The following is a 14,625-nucleotide window of genomic DNA, read 5'->3' as shown; positions in this document are numbered from 1 at the left end:
AATGGTTGGAAACAAATGCAACAGGTAAATTCTTCAACTGAAACATTCTGTGCACCAGCTTTGATTGCTTTTGGGGGTCTTTGTCCTAGCTTTTAAAACCAGTTTGGAAATTCTTGAATTAAAAGTAAACAGTTGTTACTGTAATAAAATTTACATTCAGTAGTGCAAATAAGGCCGATGTGAGGTAGGAGAGAAGAGTTAATAATATATGAGGAAGTGGATCAACGGGGGTTAGGGTTCAGTAAAGAGACAGCTCTGGGGAAGAAACTGTTCTTTAATCTGCTGGTCCTGGTCCGGAGGCACCTGAAACGTGCCAGGAGAGAAAACAGTCTGTGGGCTGGGTGAGAGGATTCCTTAAGGATGCTGTGAGCTCAATGCAGACAGCGTTTCCTCTGGATGTGTTCGATGGCAGGTAGTGGAGTCCCTGTGATGCGCTGGGCAGTTTTCACCACCCGCTGCAGTGCCTTGCGCTCCACAACAGAGCAGCTCCCATACCATACTGTGACACAGTTGGTCAGGATGCTTTCTATTGCGCAGCGATAGAAGTTCACCAGGATAGCTGAGGAGAGCTGATTCTTCCTCAGTGTCCTCAGAAAGAAGAGGCGCTGGTGAGCCTTCTTGACCAGGCTGGAGGTGTTGGTTTTCCACGACATGTCCGCCGAGATGTGGATCCCCAGGAACTTGAAACTGGAGACACGCTCAACAGCCATTCCATTGATGTGGATGGTGTCGCGTGTGCCTCTTGACTCCATCCTGAAGTCCACGATGAGCTCCTTCGTTTTGGTGGTGTTGAGGAGCAGGTTATTTTCACTGCACCATGTGGCCAGGTGCTGGATCTCCTCCCTATAGGCAGTCTCATCGTTGTTACTGATGAGGCCAATCACCGTGGTGTCGTCTGCAAACTTGACGATGGAATTAGATCCATACACAGGCTTGCAGTCGGAGGTGAAGAGGGAGTAGAGAAACGGGCTTAGCACACAGCCCTGTGGTACACCAGTGTTAAGTGTGATGGATGTGGAGCAGGTGAATCCTGATCGAACATTCTGGGGTCTGTTGGTCAGGAAGTCCAAAATCCAGTTGCACATTGAGGTATTGATGCCCAGGTCTCCAAGTTTGGCTATTAACTTGGTTGGGATGACAGTGTTGAATGCTGAGCTGAAGTCAACAAACAGCATACGTGCATAAGTGTTCTTATTGTCCAGGTGAGTGAGCACAGAGTGCAGTGCTATGGAAACTGCATCCTCTGTGCTCCTATTGCTACGGTAGGCAAACTGGTGTGAGTCCAATGTGGATGGTAGAGAGTCTTTTAGGTGTTCCAGGACCAGCCGCTCAAAGCACTTCATGACGATGGGTGTGAGTGCTACAGGGCGGTAGTCATTAGGGCACCTCGGACTAGAGTGTTTTGGCACTGGCACAATGGAAGTGCATTTAAAGCATGTTGGTATGGCTGCTTGGGCAAGAGACAGATTGAAAATGTCTGTAAAAACCCCAGCGAGCTGCTCCGCACATGCCCTGAGAACACGACCAGGGATGTTGTCTGGTCCAGCAGCCTTGTCTTGGCGCTGATCCGGCTCAGTTCCTTGCAGACATCTGTGGAGGAGAGTATGATTGGTGGGTGGTCAGCTGAGGGATTGAGCTTGGTGGCAGTTTCTCTGTTGTCTCTTTCAAAGCGAGCATAAAAGTAATTTAGCTCGTTCAGGAAGTTGACATCAGTGGCTGCGGGGGTGGAGTGGGTGGGTTTGTAGTTACTGATGGCCTGAATGCCCTGCCACATGCGTCGAGGGTCAGAGTTGGAAAAGTGTCCCTCTATCTTTAGCTTGTAGCAGTGCTTGGCCTTTTGATGCCCCTCTTCAGGTTTGCTCTGGATGTGCTGTAGGCTTGTGCATCTCCTGATCTGAAGGCAGTGTTGCGTGACTTCAACAGGAGTCGCACTTCCTTGTTCATCAAGGCTTCTGATTTGGATATGTGGTGATCTGTTTCTGGGTTGTAACACTGTCAATGGTGATATTGATATGATCCAATACAGAGGAGGTGTAAGAGTCAATGTCTGTGTGAGCGCCACTGGTGGCTTGAGAAGCAAACATACTCCAGTCTGTGTGTAGAAACCTTTCCTGGAGTGTGGAATCTGCCCCGCAGGCCACACCTTGATGGTCTTCACTGATGGCTTCACACGGTTGATGAGGGGTGCATATTTGGGGTGAGGAACAAAGAAAGGTGATCTGACTGTCCCAGGTGGGGGAGGGGTGTCGCAACGTAGCTCCAGCCATGTTTGTGTAAACATGGTCTAAGTTTTGTTTCCTCTGGTGTGACAGGAAACATGCTGGTGAAACTTGGGTAGCACTGACTTTAAGTTTGAGTGATTAAAGTCACCTGCAACAATAAAAGCCGCTTCGGGTGATCAGTCTGTTGTTTACTGATGGCTGCGTGAAGTTCTTTCATAGCAAGCTTGGCATCAGCATCCGGGGAATATAGGCTGCAGTTATAATGGTGGAAGTGAACTCCAGCGGTAGATAAAGCGGTCTACATTTAACCATGAGAAACTCAAGGTTAGCTGAACAATGACTCCCAACAATAGCAGAGTTTGTGCACCAAGCTTGGGGTGGTTTGTCAAACCCGAGAAAGCAGGGTAAGTCAACGTGGTAACTTACTCTGTGAACCTAACCTGGTCGGGAGCAGGTTGTCTTGATAAACCGAAGTTTCTTTCCGTCTCCTCCCCCTTTTTATAGTGTTAGGGAAGTTTAAATACCTTATTCATTCATTCACGCTGCAAAATTGCTTTTCTTACTGAGTATTTTTGTCTTATTTCAAGTACAAATATCTAAAAATTCTTTATATGGATTCTATATATGAAAAATGGTCTATATTTAGTCTTGTTTCCTGGGGGATTTTCCTTTTAAGTGCATATTACATAAAACAAGTAAAATTGTCCGCCATAGGGTAAGAAAAATAATCTTAATGCAAACGGAAAGAAGAATATTTTTAATTGCTTACCCCATTGGAAGATAATTTGCAAAATAAGAAAAATGCACTTTAAAACATCGGACATGCAGAACACATTATAAGTCCGCTGTATGCAGATTTTAAGGAAAGTGTGCATCCCTCTCACACTCATTCTGAGAATTTTTTCCTGGGTACAAATCCGTCAAAGAGGAGTTTCACGGGACTGTATGTCAGTGGTGTAAAAACCGGTTTAAATTAGGCTAATCTGATAAATGACGTTCACTTAACATCTTTCTGTGACGTCTGGAAGTAACCAATAATCAGAATTTCCAGTGTGGTTGGATGCATTGATGACAAGCATATCTCCACCATCTCACCTTCTAAAAATGAAACTGATTACTGTATGGAATGGAAGGATGCCAGATGGAGGGGTAGTACGAGCCGTAACCATCACCACAGCTGTTAAATAAAGAAATTATTCAAAATTTTTTGGTCATCTTTATTTCCTAATACAAAAGCAAAAGTTATTCTTTTTACTTTTGGATTTTAGAAATCTTCCAATACTTGACCGTCTCCTCTTCATCTGTCAGTGGCGCTGTTGCAGGTTCTCCCTCTGCCTTCTTGCTGTCGACAAGTCAGTAGTTCATTTTATTAATTAAGAAATGTAACAGGTTGGATTAGAGAATATTTAATTATGTGAAAAGAGTGTTAGACTATGTGGAAAAAGCTGCAGCGCATCGAAATAGACATTGAATGATATTTAATGTCAAATGTTTGTAAGGTAATTTAGCCCACATCCATGAACCTTTCATGCTTAAAACTTTACCGTGATTGAATTGTGTTTTATACTTCATTTTACAACTGCTGCCACATTCTTGTTTCTTTTTCTGTTGTGTTCCTTTTTTTTTTTTTGTGGCCATGGGATGCCATTAAAATGAATATTAGTTCAATAATTTACAGTTTTCACCTCTGATATTATAACAGTTATTAAATTATTGACAGTTATTAAGAATTAAAGTTACGCATTGACGGAAGTACGCGCGCTGACATCTTTTTGGCGGGAGCTGTTGCCATGGTGAATCGTAATTTCGACGCTCCACTGATCATGACTTTTCATAGTCGTGGTGCACGCGCTTAACTCAGAGTCAACCTACTTAGAGTTGAGTAAACTATCTCAGTTCAGCTGTTCTGTGGCGAAAACTCAGAGTTTCCCATCTCAGAGTAAGTCAACGCTGAGTTCAAGTTTAAACTCAGAGTTGGTTGAACCTCCTTATTGAAACGGGCCCCTGGACTGAAGCTCAAAGTTACTGCAGAGAACATCACAGAGACCTCGTCAGTATCAGGAATGAGACTGAAAATTTCAAAGTTCAGTCGTTATTACAATATCCTTCCTCTGTTTGGATCGGTCTGTACAGAACCAGAACTTGGTCAGATCAGAGCAACTCTTCATTCACTAACTGGAGGACAGGACGGCCAGATAATGTTGCAGGATCCTGTACTGCGTCTCATTTAGAGTCTCTGGGAAATGGACTGATGAATACGGCTTTTCTACATTTCCTTTTATTTGCTACAGTGGTATGTATATTTCTCAACCTGGACTGTAATCCATTAAATTACATTAACTGAAATGGTACAAGTTGTCTTGTTCTTTTCTACAGCTGCGAGTAGATGTCTTGTTGTTATCAAACTAAAATTTCTAAAAGCTACAATTTTACACTTTTCCCCACAGTTTCATCTTTGACATCATCCCGTGAGTATCACTTTGTGAACGAGTCTAAGACCTGGACTGAAGCTCAGAGATACTGCAGACAGAATTACACTGATCTGGCCACCATTGATAACATGGAGGAAATGAACAGGCTGATTAACACAGTTGATGGGAGTTACAGCGGCTCAGCCTGGACTGGACTGGACTGTATGATGATGTGCTGAAGAACATCTGGAGATGGTCACTGGAAGACAATGATTTCTATCAGGAAGGACAGAGAGATTTCAGAAACTGGCATCATGAGCCAGACAACAGTGGTGGAAAGGAACTTTGTGTTTACATGGATTATAATGGGAAATGGCTTGATAGGCCATGTGACAATTAGTACCAAGGGCGTAGGTTTGTTTCTGACATTGGTGGGGACATAAACCCAACACAAACAGTTGAACATCATTAATTTAAAGTTAAAGACGACTCAGGACGCATGTTCCAAATCTTGCTGCACCACAGAGTGCCACTTACGTAGTTTACCATAAAATCCACATTATATTTGTCCCAAATTATTGTTAATGTTCATAATGACTTTATCCCAGGCTGGAAGATTGTGTATCTTTCCGCACAACGTTTGTCTTTCTGTCTGTATCTAATAAGAGCCATAGGTCGCGCTTTCTCTTTCCATTTGCTCTGTTTTGTCAAACAGCGTACTTCAAACTCATCGATGCAGCTTTGTTAATTCCAGAAGTGGGCTTTTATATCTACTGTTTTAGACTGCGGTCTTGAATTGGGTGCAATCCCTGTGAGTTGTTTTAAATGCTGCGCTGCTCTCCTCGTCCGGCACCTTTCAGATGCGTCTGAAATTACAAAAACATATAGTCAAAATTATTGCCAGGGACAGTTTGGTAGTCGCTGGATATTGGTAGGGACACCTCCCTTGCGTCCCCCTAATTCTACGCCCCTGAGCACGGGAACCAAAAACCAAAAGGTCTTTTATGTTTTACAACTGATTTGAAGATTTCTTTGTCTTTGTTATCTGGGTATATAAGGTAAGTGACAAAACACGTGTCTGGTGACCCCTGTTCTAGGGTCTGGTATGCATCTTTTACTCTTAGATTAATCTTTGAGAATTTGATGTTTTGTATTGATATGACTTGACATCTTTGAATTGGCTATGCAATTGGCATAATTAATACATATTTACCTGACTGATAATAAAATGTTATTTTTGACTTATATTCTGAATGATCTCTTCAGAAATCATTTTTCCAGTAGATTAATTTGTAGTGGTATTTCCGCAAATTTGCGTTCAGGACAGATCATACCAAAGCACCAATGGATGAACACCATGAAGGAGACTTTGGATTTCTGACTGTCACTGGCTTAACACGGTTTAGCTCTCGTGGTTATAGGAAAAATAGGGTTTCACTTTATTTCGATGGTCCCTTTAACACATTCTATTGACTAGAAGTAATGTTGCACCTACATTTCTACTAACTCTCATTAGAGTGGTAGTAGTGTATTAGTTGACTGGTAGGGTTAGGGTTAGATTAAGTTGGCACGTTCTTGCAAAGTTACTTATAGTCAATAGAATATCTGTTGGGAGACCAACACAATAAGGAGTTAGTAGATATGAAGCAGACAGTCTACTAATACTCTTATGAGAGTTTGCTGACATGTAGTTGCAACATTACTTAGTGTCAACAGAATGTTCAAAAGGGACCATCAAAATAAAGTGTTACCAAAAATAGTATATAGGAAAGTATGCAGGCGCAGTTATAACCACTCTGCACCCTCTGAATAAGTTCAGAACTGACGAGTTTGTGTCCGTGGATTCACTATCGGTCAAGTGTAATTCCTGTGCGATACCTGGTCCCTAATGAACGAAGAATTTAAAGTATGGGATTTCCAGAATAATCAAATATCTAAATTAATATACAATCGATGTCTGTGATCAGTTTTAATTATAAATATTGTCTAAATTTAATGATCACTTGGAATTGAAGTCAGATTGAACACGGAGCTAGACTAAAATGACAGAAGTACAGAGTTAACTTAAGTTTTCAATATTTCTCATAATACAAGGCTACTGTGAAATTCAGACCAATTTACCCATCACACAGAGACCTTTAAAATGATACCAACCATGAAAGGGAAAAACAACATTCACAAGATATAACACTTGTGGCATATGGATATTCTTGCTTTTGGGGAAGAAGAGCGAGGGAGGAGAGTCAGAGGCAGGGGGTCGTAAAAGAGCAAGGAGAGAAGTTTGGTCAGGGTGGTGTTGTTTGCCTTCTTTGGAGATCGGTTTTATTGGTCATGATCAATGTTCCCTCGAAATTTTTCTTCTTGCTGAGCAAAACTTTTCTTTATTGGGCGGAGATTTCAGACACCTGAGCAAAAATACTCTTTATACCAGACCTGTACAGCGCACACAAAAACGTGTGTAAATTTTAACTTTAATTTGCCATTTATATTTGATTTGACCCTTGATGTAACTAAATGTACATTTTAGGTTACCTGAGAAAACATTTTTACAGTATAATACAATGTCGTTCAAAAGTTTGGAATCAGTAAAGTTCTTTAATATGCTTTAAAGTGTTATTTATTCCTGTGAAGTAAAGCTGTAACTTCTGCGGAAGTGCACGGCTTAGAGGAACATTGGTCATGACTGACCATCACTGCACACCAGCCAGGAAGCAGGAATGGTGTTAACACTGGCCAGAGAAATCCGTATAGCACTCGGTCATAGCCTTTAATTTCATAAGGCATTTTGACGATTTGAGTGGTGGGTCCTAGGTCTGCCATTGGAGCTTAACAAGCAGTTGGCCAAATTAAGTTTTGTAGATGCTCAGCTTTAGCAAGATGTCACTTTGTTGGTGAGAATGGGAGACCTTACTAAAGCAAACGGAGCACCAGTTTAGTAGAGGGTCCCTTTAAACCAGACTATAAACAGTGTTTGAGACTCAGCTAACAAAAGCCAGAGAAACAAGAATCTTGAAGTTACATGCAGTTTATTAAAATCACTGAATTCACATGACCAGAGTAACTTCTCCACTAGAAACCACCGTCTGTCCACTCGAGATGGTCTTGGCATGAGTGTCTCTCCCTGCAGGAGAAGTTGGTAAAAGCGTGAGGGGCATTTCAAAAACACTCGTTTCATCAAGTTAAGTTACAGCAAGTACTCACTCTTCCTGGTGCAGCTTTGCTCACAGGAGCCAGAAGAGGGATGACACACCTCTGTACTGCAGTGGATGAAGATCTGAGAGGGGAAAAGAGTTAAGCCATAGAATCCATTTAAGAATTAAGTGTAATATTAAGGGTTCAGGAAGAGCTAGAGAGCATACGGTTTCCTGCAGAGGAGCTGGATCTACAAATGTGAACATCTTCACAACAAAGCGCTTGTAGTGGGTTGGGAACTGAAGACCAGATGAGCCAGTCACTGGAACCAGTGTGGTCAGATAACGGTCATCCTGGTAAGGGCATCTGAAAGGGAAAGAGGTTAGAAAGTGTCTCCCAGCAGACTAACTGGATAAAGATTGGCATTACACTCACCCATCGATCAGAAGGTCCCACTGGGGGAGACTGAGTGGACTGGGGGTTGAAGTCGCCCAACAATGTCCCAGTATCAGGAAAATGTTGGGGTCAGTCCTCTCCATAATGCGCACCTCAACATACACAGGCTCTCGCAGGACTTTTGTGACAGGATAATCAGCATCACTGTAGTAGGACGTGTAGGCCTCATCCCCTGAGGAACACTGGGGTTTAAGCGGACTCAAGTTTGAAAGGCTTTAGGAAGACACAGGACAAGACCTTACCTTCAGCACAGCCTTTGGTGACACATTGGCCATTGGCCAGTCTGAGCTCCACCCTGAGAGGTCCAGGAGCAGCTACTGGTGGAGGTGGAGGAACAGAGTTGACCTCCACAACCAGAGCTTCAACAGAAGTTCCAGAGTACCTACACTGGAAGAGAAGCCTGGACAACAGACGGTGAGCTTGTAGCATTTATCAGAGATTAAAATTCACTCCAAGTCATAGATCACTTACTCAAAGTGACTGTCCCTTGTGATGGCACCGAACGGTCCAATCCCTACTTCATATGAGGAGGTCATGCTGTTCTCATACACCACATATCCACTATCCTCCTGTGAATAGGAACAGTGTTAGCATCCAGTCCATCATAAGCAAAGCAGAATAACACCAGAAGCAGCTGCTCACCATCATGCTCGTGCCACATGCGGTCACAGGAACTGGTATATAGCAAAAGAAGGTGTGGACTCCACAGGACCGCAAGGTGGGTCGTTTCCACCCAGTAGACGAACCGAATCCAGACTCAGTCGAGGCAGAGTAACGTCTCTAGACACCACTACCACAAACTGACCATCTCTAATACACTGGACAGTCACTGGAACAAGGGTACAAGAGAAGGTTAATTCTGAGAATCTGTTTAACATCAACCGAATAAGACCGAGAACACTTACCTGCTCTCCCATAGTAACACTGCTGTCCATTAAAGCAGCAGTTCATTGCGTCACACTCAGCACCACTGATCCCAGGTTGTCCGCATTGGATTTGCTCATAATCAGCTACAACACATTTATCAAGGGGCTCTGCCTGCGCCACTGGCTTCTGAAGCTGAAACTGCGGAGGAAACCGCTGGTCAGTTTGCTGTTGAACTGGCTTCTGAAGCCACTGGTCAGTCTGCTGTTGAACTGGCTTCTGAAACCACTGGTCAGTCTGCTGTTGAACTGGCTTCTGAAACCACTGGTCAGTCTGCTGTTGAACTGGCATTTGCTGTTGAACTGGCTTCTGAAACCGCTGGTCAGTTTGCTGTTGAACTGGCGTTTGCTGTTGAACTAGCTTCTGAAACCGCTGGTCAGTCTGCTGTTGAACTGGCTTCCGAAACCACTGGTCAGTCTGCTGTTGAACTGGCTTCTGAAACCACTGGTCAGTCTGCTGTTGAACTGGCATTTGCTGTTGAACTGGCTTCTGAAACCGCTGGTCAGTCTGCTGTTGAACTGGCATTTGCTGTTGAACTAGCTTCTGAAACCGCTGGTCAGTTTGCTGTTGAACTGGCGTTTGCTGTTGAACTAGCTTCTGAAACCGCTGGTCAGTTTGCTGTTGAACTGGCTTCTGAAGCCACTGGTCAGTTTGCTGTTGAACTGGCATTTGCTGTTGAACTAGCTTCTGAAACCGCTGGTCAGTTTGCTGTTGAACTGGCTTCTGAAGCCGCTGGTCAGTCTGCTGTTGAACTGGCTTCTGAAGCCGCTGGTCAGTCTGCTGTTGAACTGGCATTTGCTGTTGAACTAGCTTCTGAAACCGCTGGTCAGTTTGCTGTTGAACTGGCATTTGCTGTTGAACTAGCTTCTGAAACCGCTGGCCAGTCTGCTGTTGAACGGGCGTTTGCTGTTGAACTAGCTTCTGAAACCGCTGGTCAGTTTGCTGTTGAACTGGCGTTTGCCGATGAACTAGCTTCTGAAACCGCTGGTCAGTTTGCTGTTGAACTGGCTTCTGAAGCCGCTGGTCAGTCTGCTGTTGAACTGGCTTCTGAAGCCACTGGTCAGTCTGCTGTTGAACTGGCATTTGCTGTTGAACTAGCTTCTGAAACCGCTGGTCAGTTTGCTGTTGAACTGGCATTTGCTGTTGAACTAGCTTCTGAAACCACTGGCCAGTCTGCTGTTGAACGGGCGTTTGCTGTTGAACTAGCTTCTGAAACCGCTGGTCAGTTTGCTGTTGAACTGGCGTTTGCTGATGAACTAGCTTCTGAAACCGCTGGTCAGTTTGCTGTTGAACTGGCTTCTGAAACCACTGGTCAGTCTGCTGTTGAACTGGCATTTGCTGTTGAACTGGCTTCTGAAACCGCTGGTCAGTCTGCTGTTGAACTGGCTTCTGAAACCACTGGTCAGTCTGCTGTTGAACTGGCTTCTGAAACCACTGGTCAGTTTGCTGTTGAACTGGCGTTTGCTGTTGAACTAGCTTCTGAAACCGCTGGTCAGTCTGCTGGAACATCAGAGCTTGAGTGTTCTGGGGCAGATCATTCCGCTGAGGAACAGCATGACACAAAGCACAAACTGCCAAAATCTGACCCAAACCCCAACTTCCAGCCATTGTTCAATAGCTAGTCACAAAGTGGAGAGACTGTCCTTTGGTCTTTTGTACTCTACAGATTTCAGCTAATTAATGATAGCTCCTCCTCTTCATTAACTGTAATGATTCGCCAGACTTGCACAAGTGGGAGTTTATATATCATTGGTTCTCAAAGTTCAAGTTTTCGTTCTTATTTTGAACATGGATATAGATACAAACTTAAGCTGAATTCAGGAAATCTTACTAACTTTACCATTTCTGTCATATAATTATTTATGGAAGAACTAGTATGGTAGCATGCACTCGATTCAGCCTTGGTCTTATCCTTTGTACTACACTGGTTGAATACAATTGGTACTTTAACAGTGGGGAATGAAACTGGGGAATGAAATACACTATACAATTAAAAGAACTTGACTTCACTTTCAAAAGCACTGAACTTTTGAAACTTTGGAGCTAAACTCTGCAGGACTCTGGCCCACCAGGAACCAGTTTGGTGACCCCTGATCTAGGATTTGGCTTTGTTTGCGTGTGCAGACCGATCGTTGTGTATGACATCGATTCCTTATGTTTTCGAAACTCTCTCGTGGTACTTTTAATCCAAGCAATATAGAAATCCTGCCCAGGACACGTCTGGGAAAAATGGTTGGAAACAAATGCAACAGGTAAATTCTTCAACTGAAACATTCTGTGCACCAGCTTTGATTGCTTTTGGGGGTCTTTGTCCTAGCTTTTAAAACCAGTTTGGAAATTCTTGAATTAAAAGTAAACAGTTGTTACTGTAATAAAATTTACATTCAGTAGTGCAAATAAGGCCGATGTGAGGTAGGAGAGAAGAGTTAATAATATATGAGGAAGTGGATCAACGGGGGTTAGGGTTCAGTAAAGAGACAGCTCTGGGGAAGAAACTGTTCTTTAATCTGCTGGTCCTGGTCCGGAGGCACCTGAAACGTGCCAGGAGAGAAAACAGTCTGTGGGCTGGGTGAGAGGATTCCTTAAGGATGCTGTGAGCTCAATGCAGACAGCGTTTCCTCTGGATGTGTTCGATGGCAGGTAGTGGAGTCCCTGTGATGCGCTGGGCAGTTTTCACCACCGCTGCAGTGCCTTGCGCTCCACAACAGAGCAGCTCCCATACCATACTGTGACACAGTTGGTCAGGATGCTTTCTATTGCGCAGCGATAGAAGTTCACCAGGATAGCTGAGGAGAGCTGATTCTTCCTCAGTGTCCTCAGAAAGAAGAGGCGCTGGTGAGCCTTCTTGACCAGGCTGGAGGTGTTGGTTTTCCACGACATGTCCGCCGAGATGTGGATCCCCAGGAACTTGAAACTGGAGACACGCTCAACAGCCATTCCATTGATGTGGATGGTGTCGTGTGCCTCTTGACTCCATCCTGAAGTCCACGATGAGCTCCTTCGTTTTGGTGGTGTTGAGGAGCAGGTTATTTTCACTGCACCATGTGGCCAGGTGCTGGATCTCCTCCCTATAGGCAGTCTCATCGTTGTTACTGATGAGGCCAATCACCGTGGTGTCGTCTGCAAACTTGACGATGGAATTAGATCCATACACAGGCTTGCAGTCGGAGGTGAAGAGGAGTAGAGAAACGGGCTTAGCACACAGCCCTGTGGTACACCAGTGTTAAGTGTGATGGATGTGGAGCAGGTGAATCCTGATCGAACATTCTGGGGTCTGTTGGTCAGGAAGTCCAAAATCCAGTTGCACATTGAGGTATTGATGCCCAGGTCTCCAAGTTTGGCTATTAACTTGGTTGGGATGACAGTGTTGAATGCTGAGCTGAAGTCAACAAACAGCATACGTGCATAAGTGTTCTTATTGTCCAGGTGAGTGAGCACAGAGTGCAGTGCTATGGAAACTGCATCCTCTGTGCTCCTATTGCTACGGTAGGCAAACTGGTGTGAGTCCAATGTGGATGGTAGAGAGTCTTTTAGGTGTTCCAGGACCAGCCGCTCAAAGCACTTCATGACGATGGGTGTGAGTGCTACAGGGCGGTAGTCATTAGGGCACCTCGGACTAGAGTGTTTTGGCACTGGCACAATGGAAGTGCATTTAAAGCATGTTGGTATGGCTGCTTGGGCAAGAGACAGATTGAAAATGTCTGTAAAAACCCCAGCGAGCTGCTCCGCACATGCCCTGAGAACACGACCAGGGATGTTGTCTGGTCCAGCAGCCTTGTGCGCGCTGATCCGGCTCAGTTCCTTGCAGACATCTGTGGAGGAGAGTATGATTGGTGGGTGGTCAGCTGAGGGATTGAGCTTGGTGGCAGTTTCTCTGTTGTCTCTTTCAAAGCGAGCATAAAAGTAATTTAGCTCGTTCAGGAAGTTGACATCAGTGGCTGCGGGGGTGGAGTGGGTGGGTTTGTAGTTACTGATGGCCTGAATGCCCTGCCACATGCGTCGAGGGTCAGAGTTGGAAAAGTGTCCCTCTATCTTTAGCTTGTAGCAGTGCTTGGCCTTTTTGATGCCCCTCTTCAGGTTTGCTCTGGATGTGCTGTAGGCTTGTGCATCTCCTGATCTGAAGGCAGTGTTGCGTGACTTCAACAGGAGTCGCACTTCCTTGTTCATCCAAGGCTTCTGATTTGGATATGTGGTGATCTGTTTCTGGGTTGTAACACTGTCAATGGTGATATTGATATGATCCAATACAGAGGAGGTGTAAGAGTCAATGTCTGTGTGAGCGCCACTGGTGGCTTGAGAAGCAAACATACTCCAGTCTGTGTGTAGAAACCTTTCCTGGAGTGTGGAATCTGCCCCCGCAGGCCACACCTTGATGGTCTTCACTGATGGCTTCACACGGTTGATGAGGGGTGCATATTTGGGGGTGAGGAACAAAGAAAGGTGATCTGACTGTCCCAGGTGGGGAGGGGTGTCATAGCGTAGCTCCAGCCATGTTTGTGTAAACATGGTCTAAGGTTTTGTTTCCTCTGGTGTGACAGGAAACATGCTGGTGAAACTTGGGTAGCACTGACTTTAAGTTTGAGTGATTAAAGTCACCTGCAACAATAAAAGCCGCTTCGGGTGATCAGTCTGTTGTTTACTGATGGCTGCGTGAAGTTCTTTCATAGCAAGCTTGGCATCAGCATCCGGGGAATATAGGCTGCAGTTATAATGGTGGAAGTGAACTCCCTTGTAGATAAAGCGGTCTACATTTAACCATGAGAAACTCAAGGTTAGCTGAACAATGACTCCCAACAATAGCAGAGTTTGTGCACCAAGCTTGGGGTGGTTTGTCAAACCCGAGAAAGCAGGGTAAGTCAACGTGGTAACTTACTCTGTGAACCTAACCTGGTCGGGAGCAGGTTGTCTTGATAAACCCGAAGTTTCTTTCCGTCTCCTCCCCTTTTATAGTGTTAGGAAGTTTAAATACCTTATTCATTCATTCACGCTGCAAAATTGCTTTTCTTACTGAGTATTTTTGTCTTATTTCAAGTACAAATATCTAAAAATTCTTTATATGGATTCTATATATGAAAAATGGTCTATATTTAGTCTTGTTTCCTGGGGATTTTCCTTTTAAGTGCATATTACATAAAACAAGTAAAATTGTCCGCCATAGGGTAAGAAAAATAATCTTAATGCAAACGGAAAGAAGAATATTTTTAATTGCTTACCCCATTGGAAGATAATTTGCAAAATAAGAAAAATGCACTTTAAAACATCGGACATGCAGAACACATTATAAGTCCGCTGTATGCAGATTTTAAGGAAAGTGTGCATCCTCTCACACTCATTCTGAGAATTTTTCCTGGGTACAAATCCGTCAAAGAGGAGTTTCACGGGACTGTATGTCAGTGGTGTAAAACCGGTTTAAATTAGGCTAATCTGATAAATGACGTTCACTTAACATCTTTCTGTGACGTCTGGAAGTAACCCAATAA

At 44.1% G+C, this 14,625-nt stretch overlaps 1 pseudogene; it reads right to left on the bottom strand.

The window, feature by feature from the left end:
- Nucleotides 1-7,839: 7,839 nt before the first annotated feature.
- Nucleotides 7,840-10,779, bottom strand: LOC131527362 (interaptin-like; annotated as a pseudogene).
- Nucleotides 10,780-14,625: the final 3,846 nt, after the last annotated feature.

This window comes from Onychostoma macrolepis, chromosome 20 (genome assembly GCF_012432095.1).
Source record: "Onychostoma macrolepis isolate SWU-2019 chromosome 20, ASM1243209v1, whole genome shotgun sequence".
NCBI lineage: Eukaryota > Metazoa > Chordata > Actinopteri > Cypriniformes > Cyprinidae > Onychostoma > Onychostoma macrolepis.
This window is presented reverse-complemented; position numbering and strand designations above follow the sequence as displayed.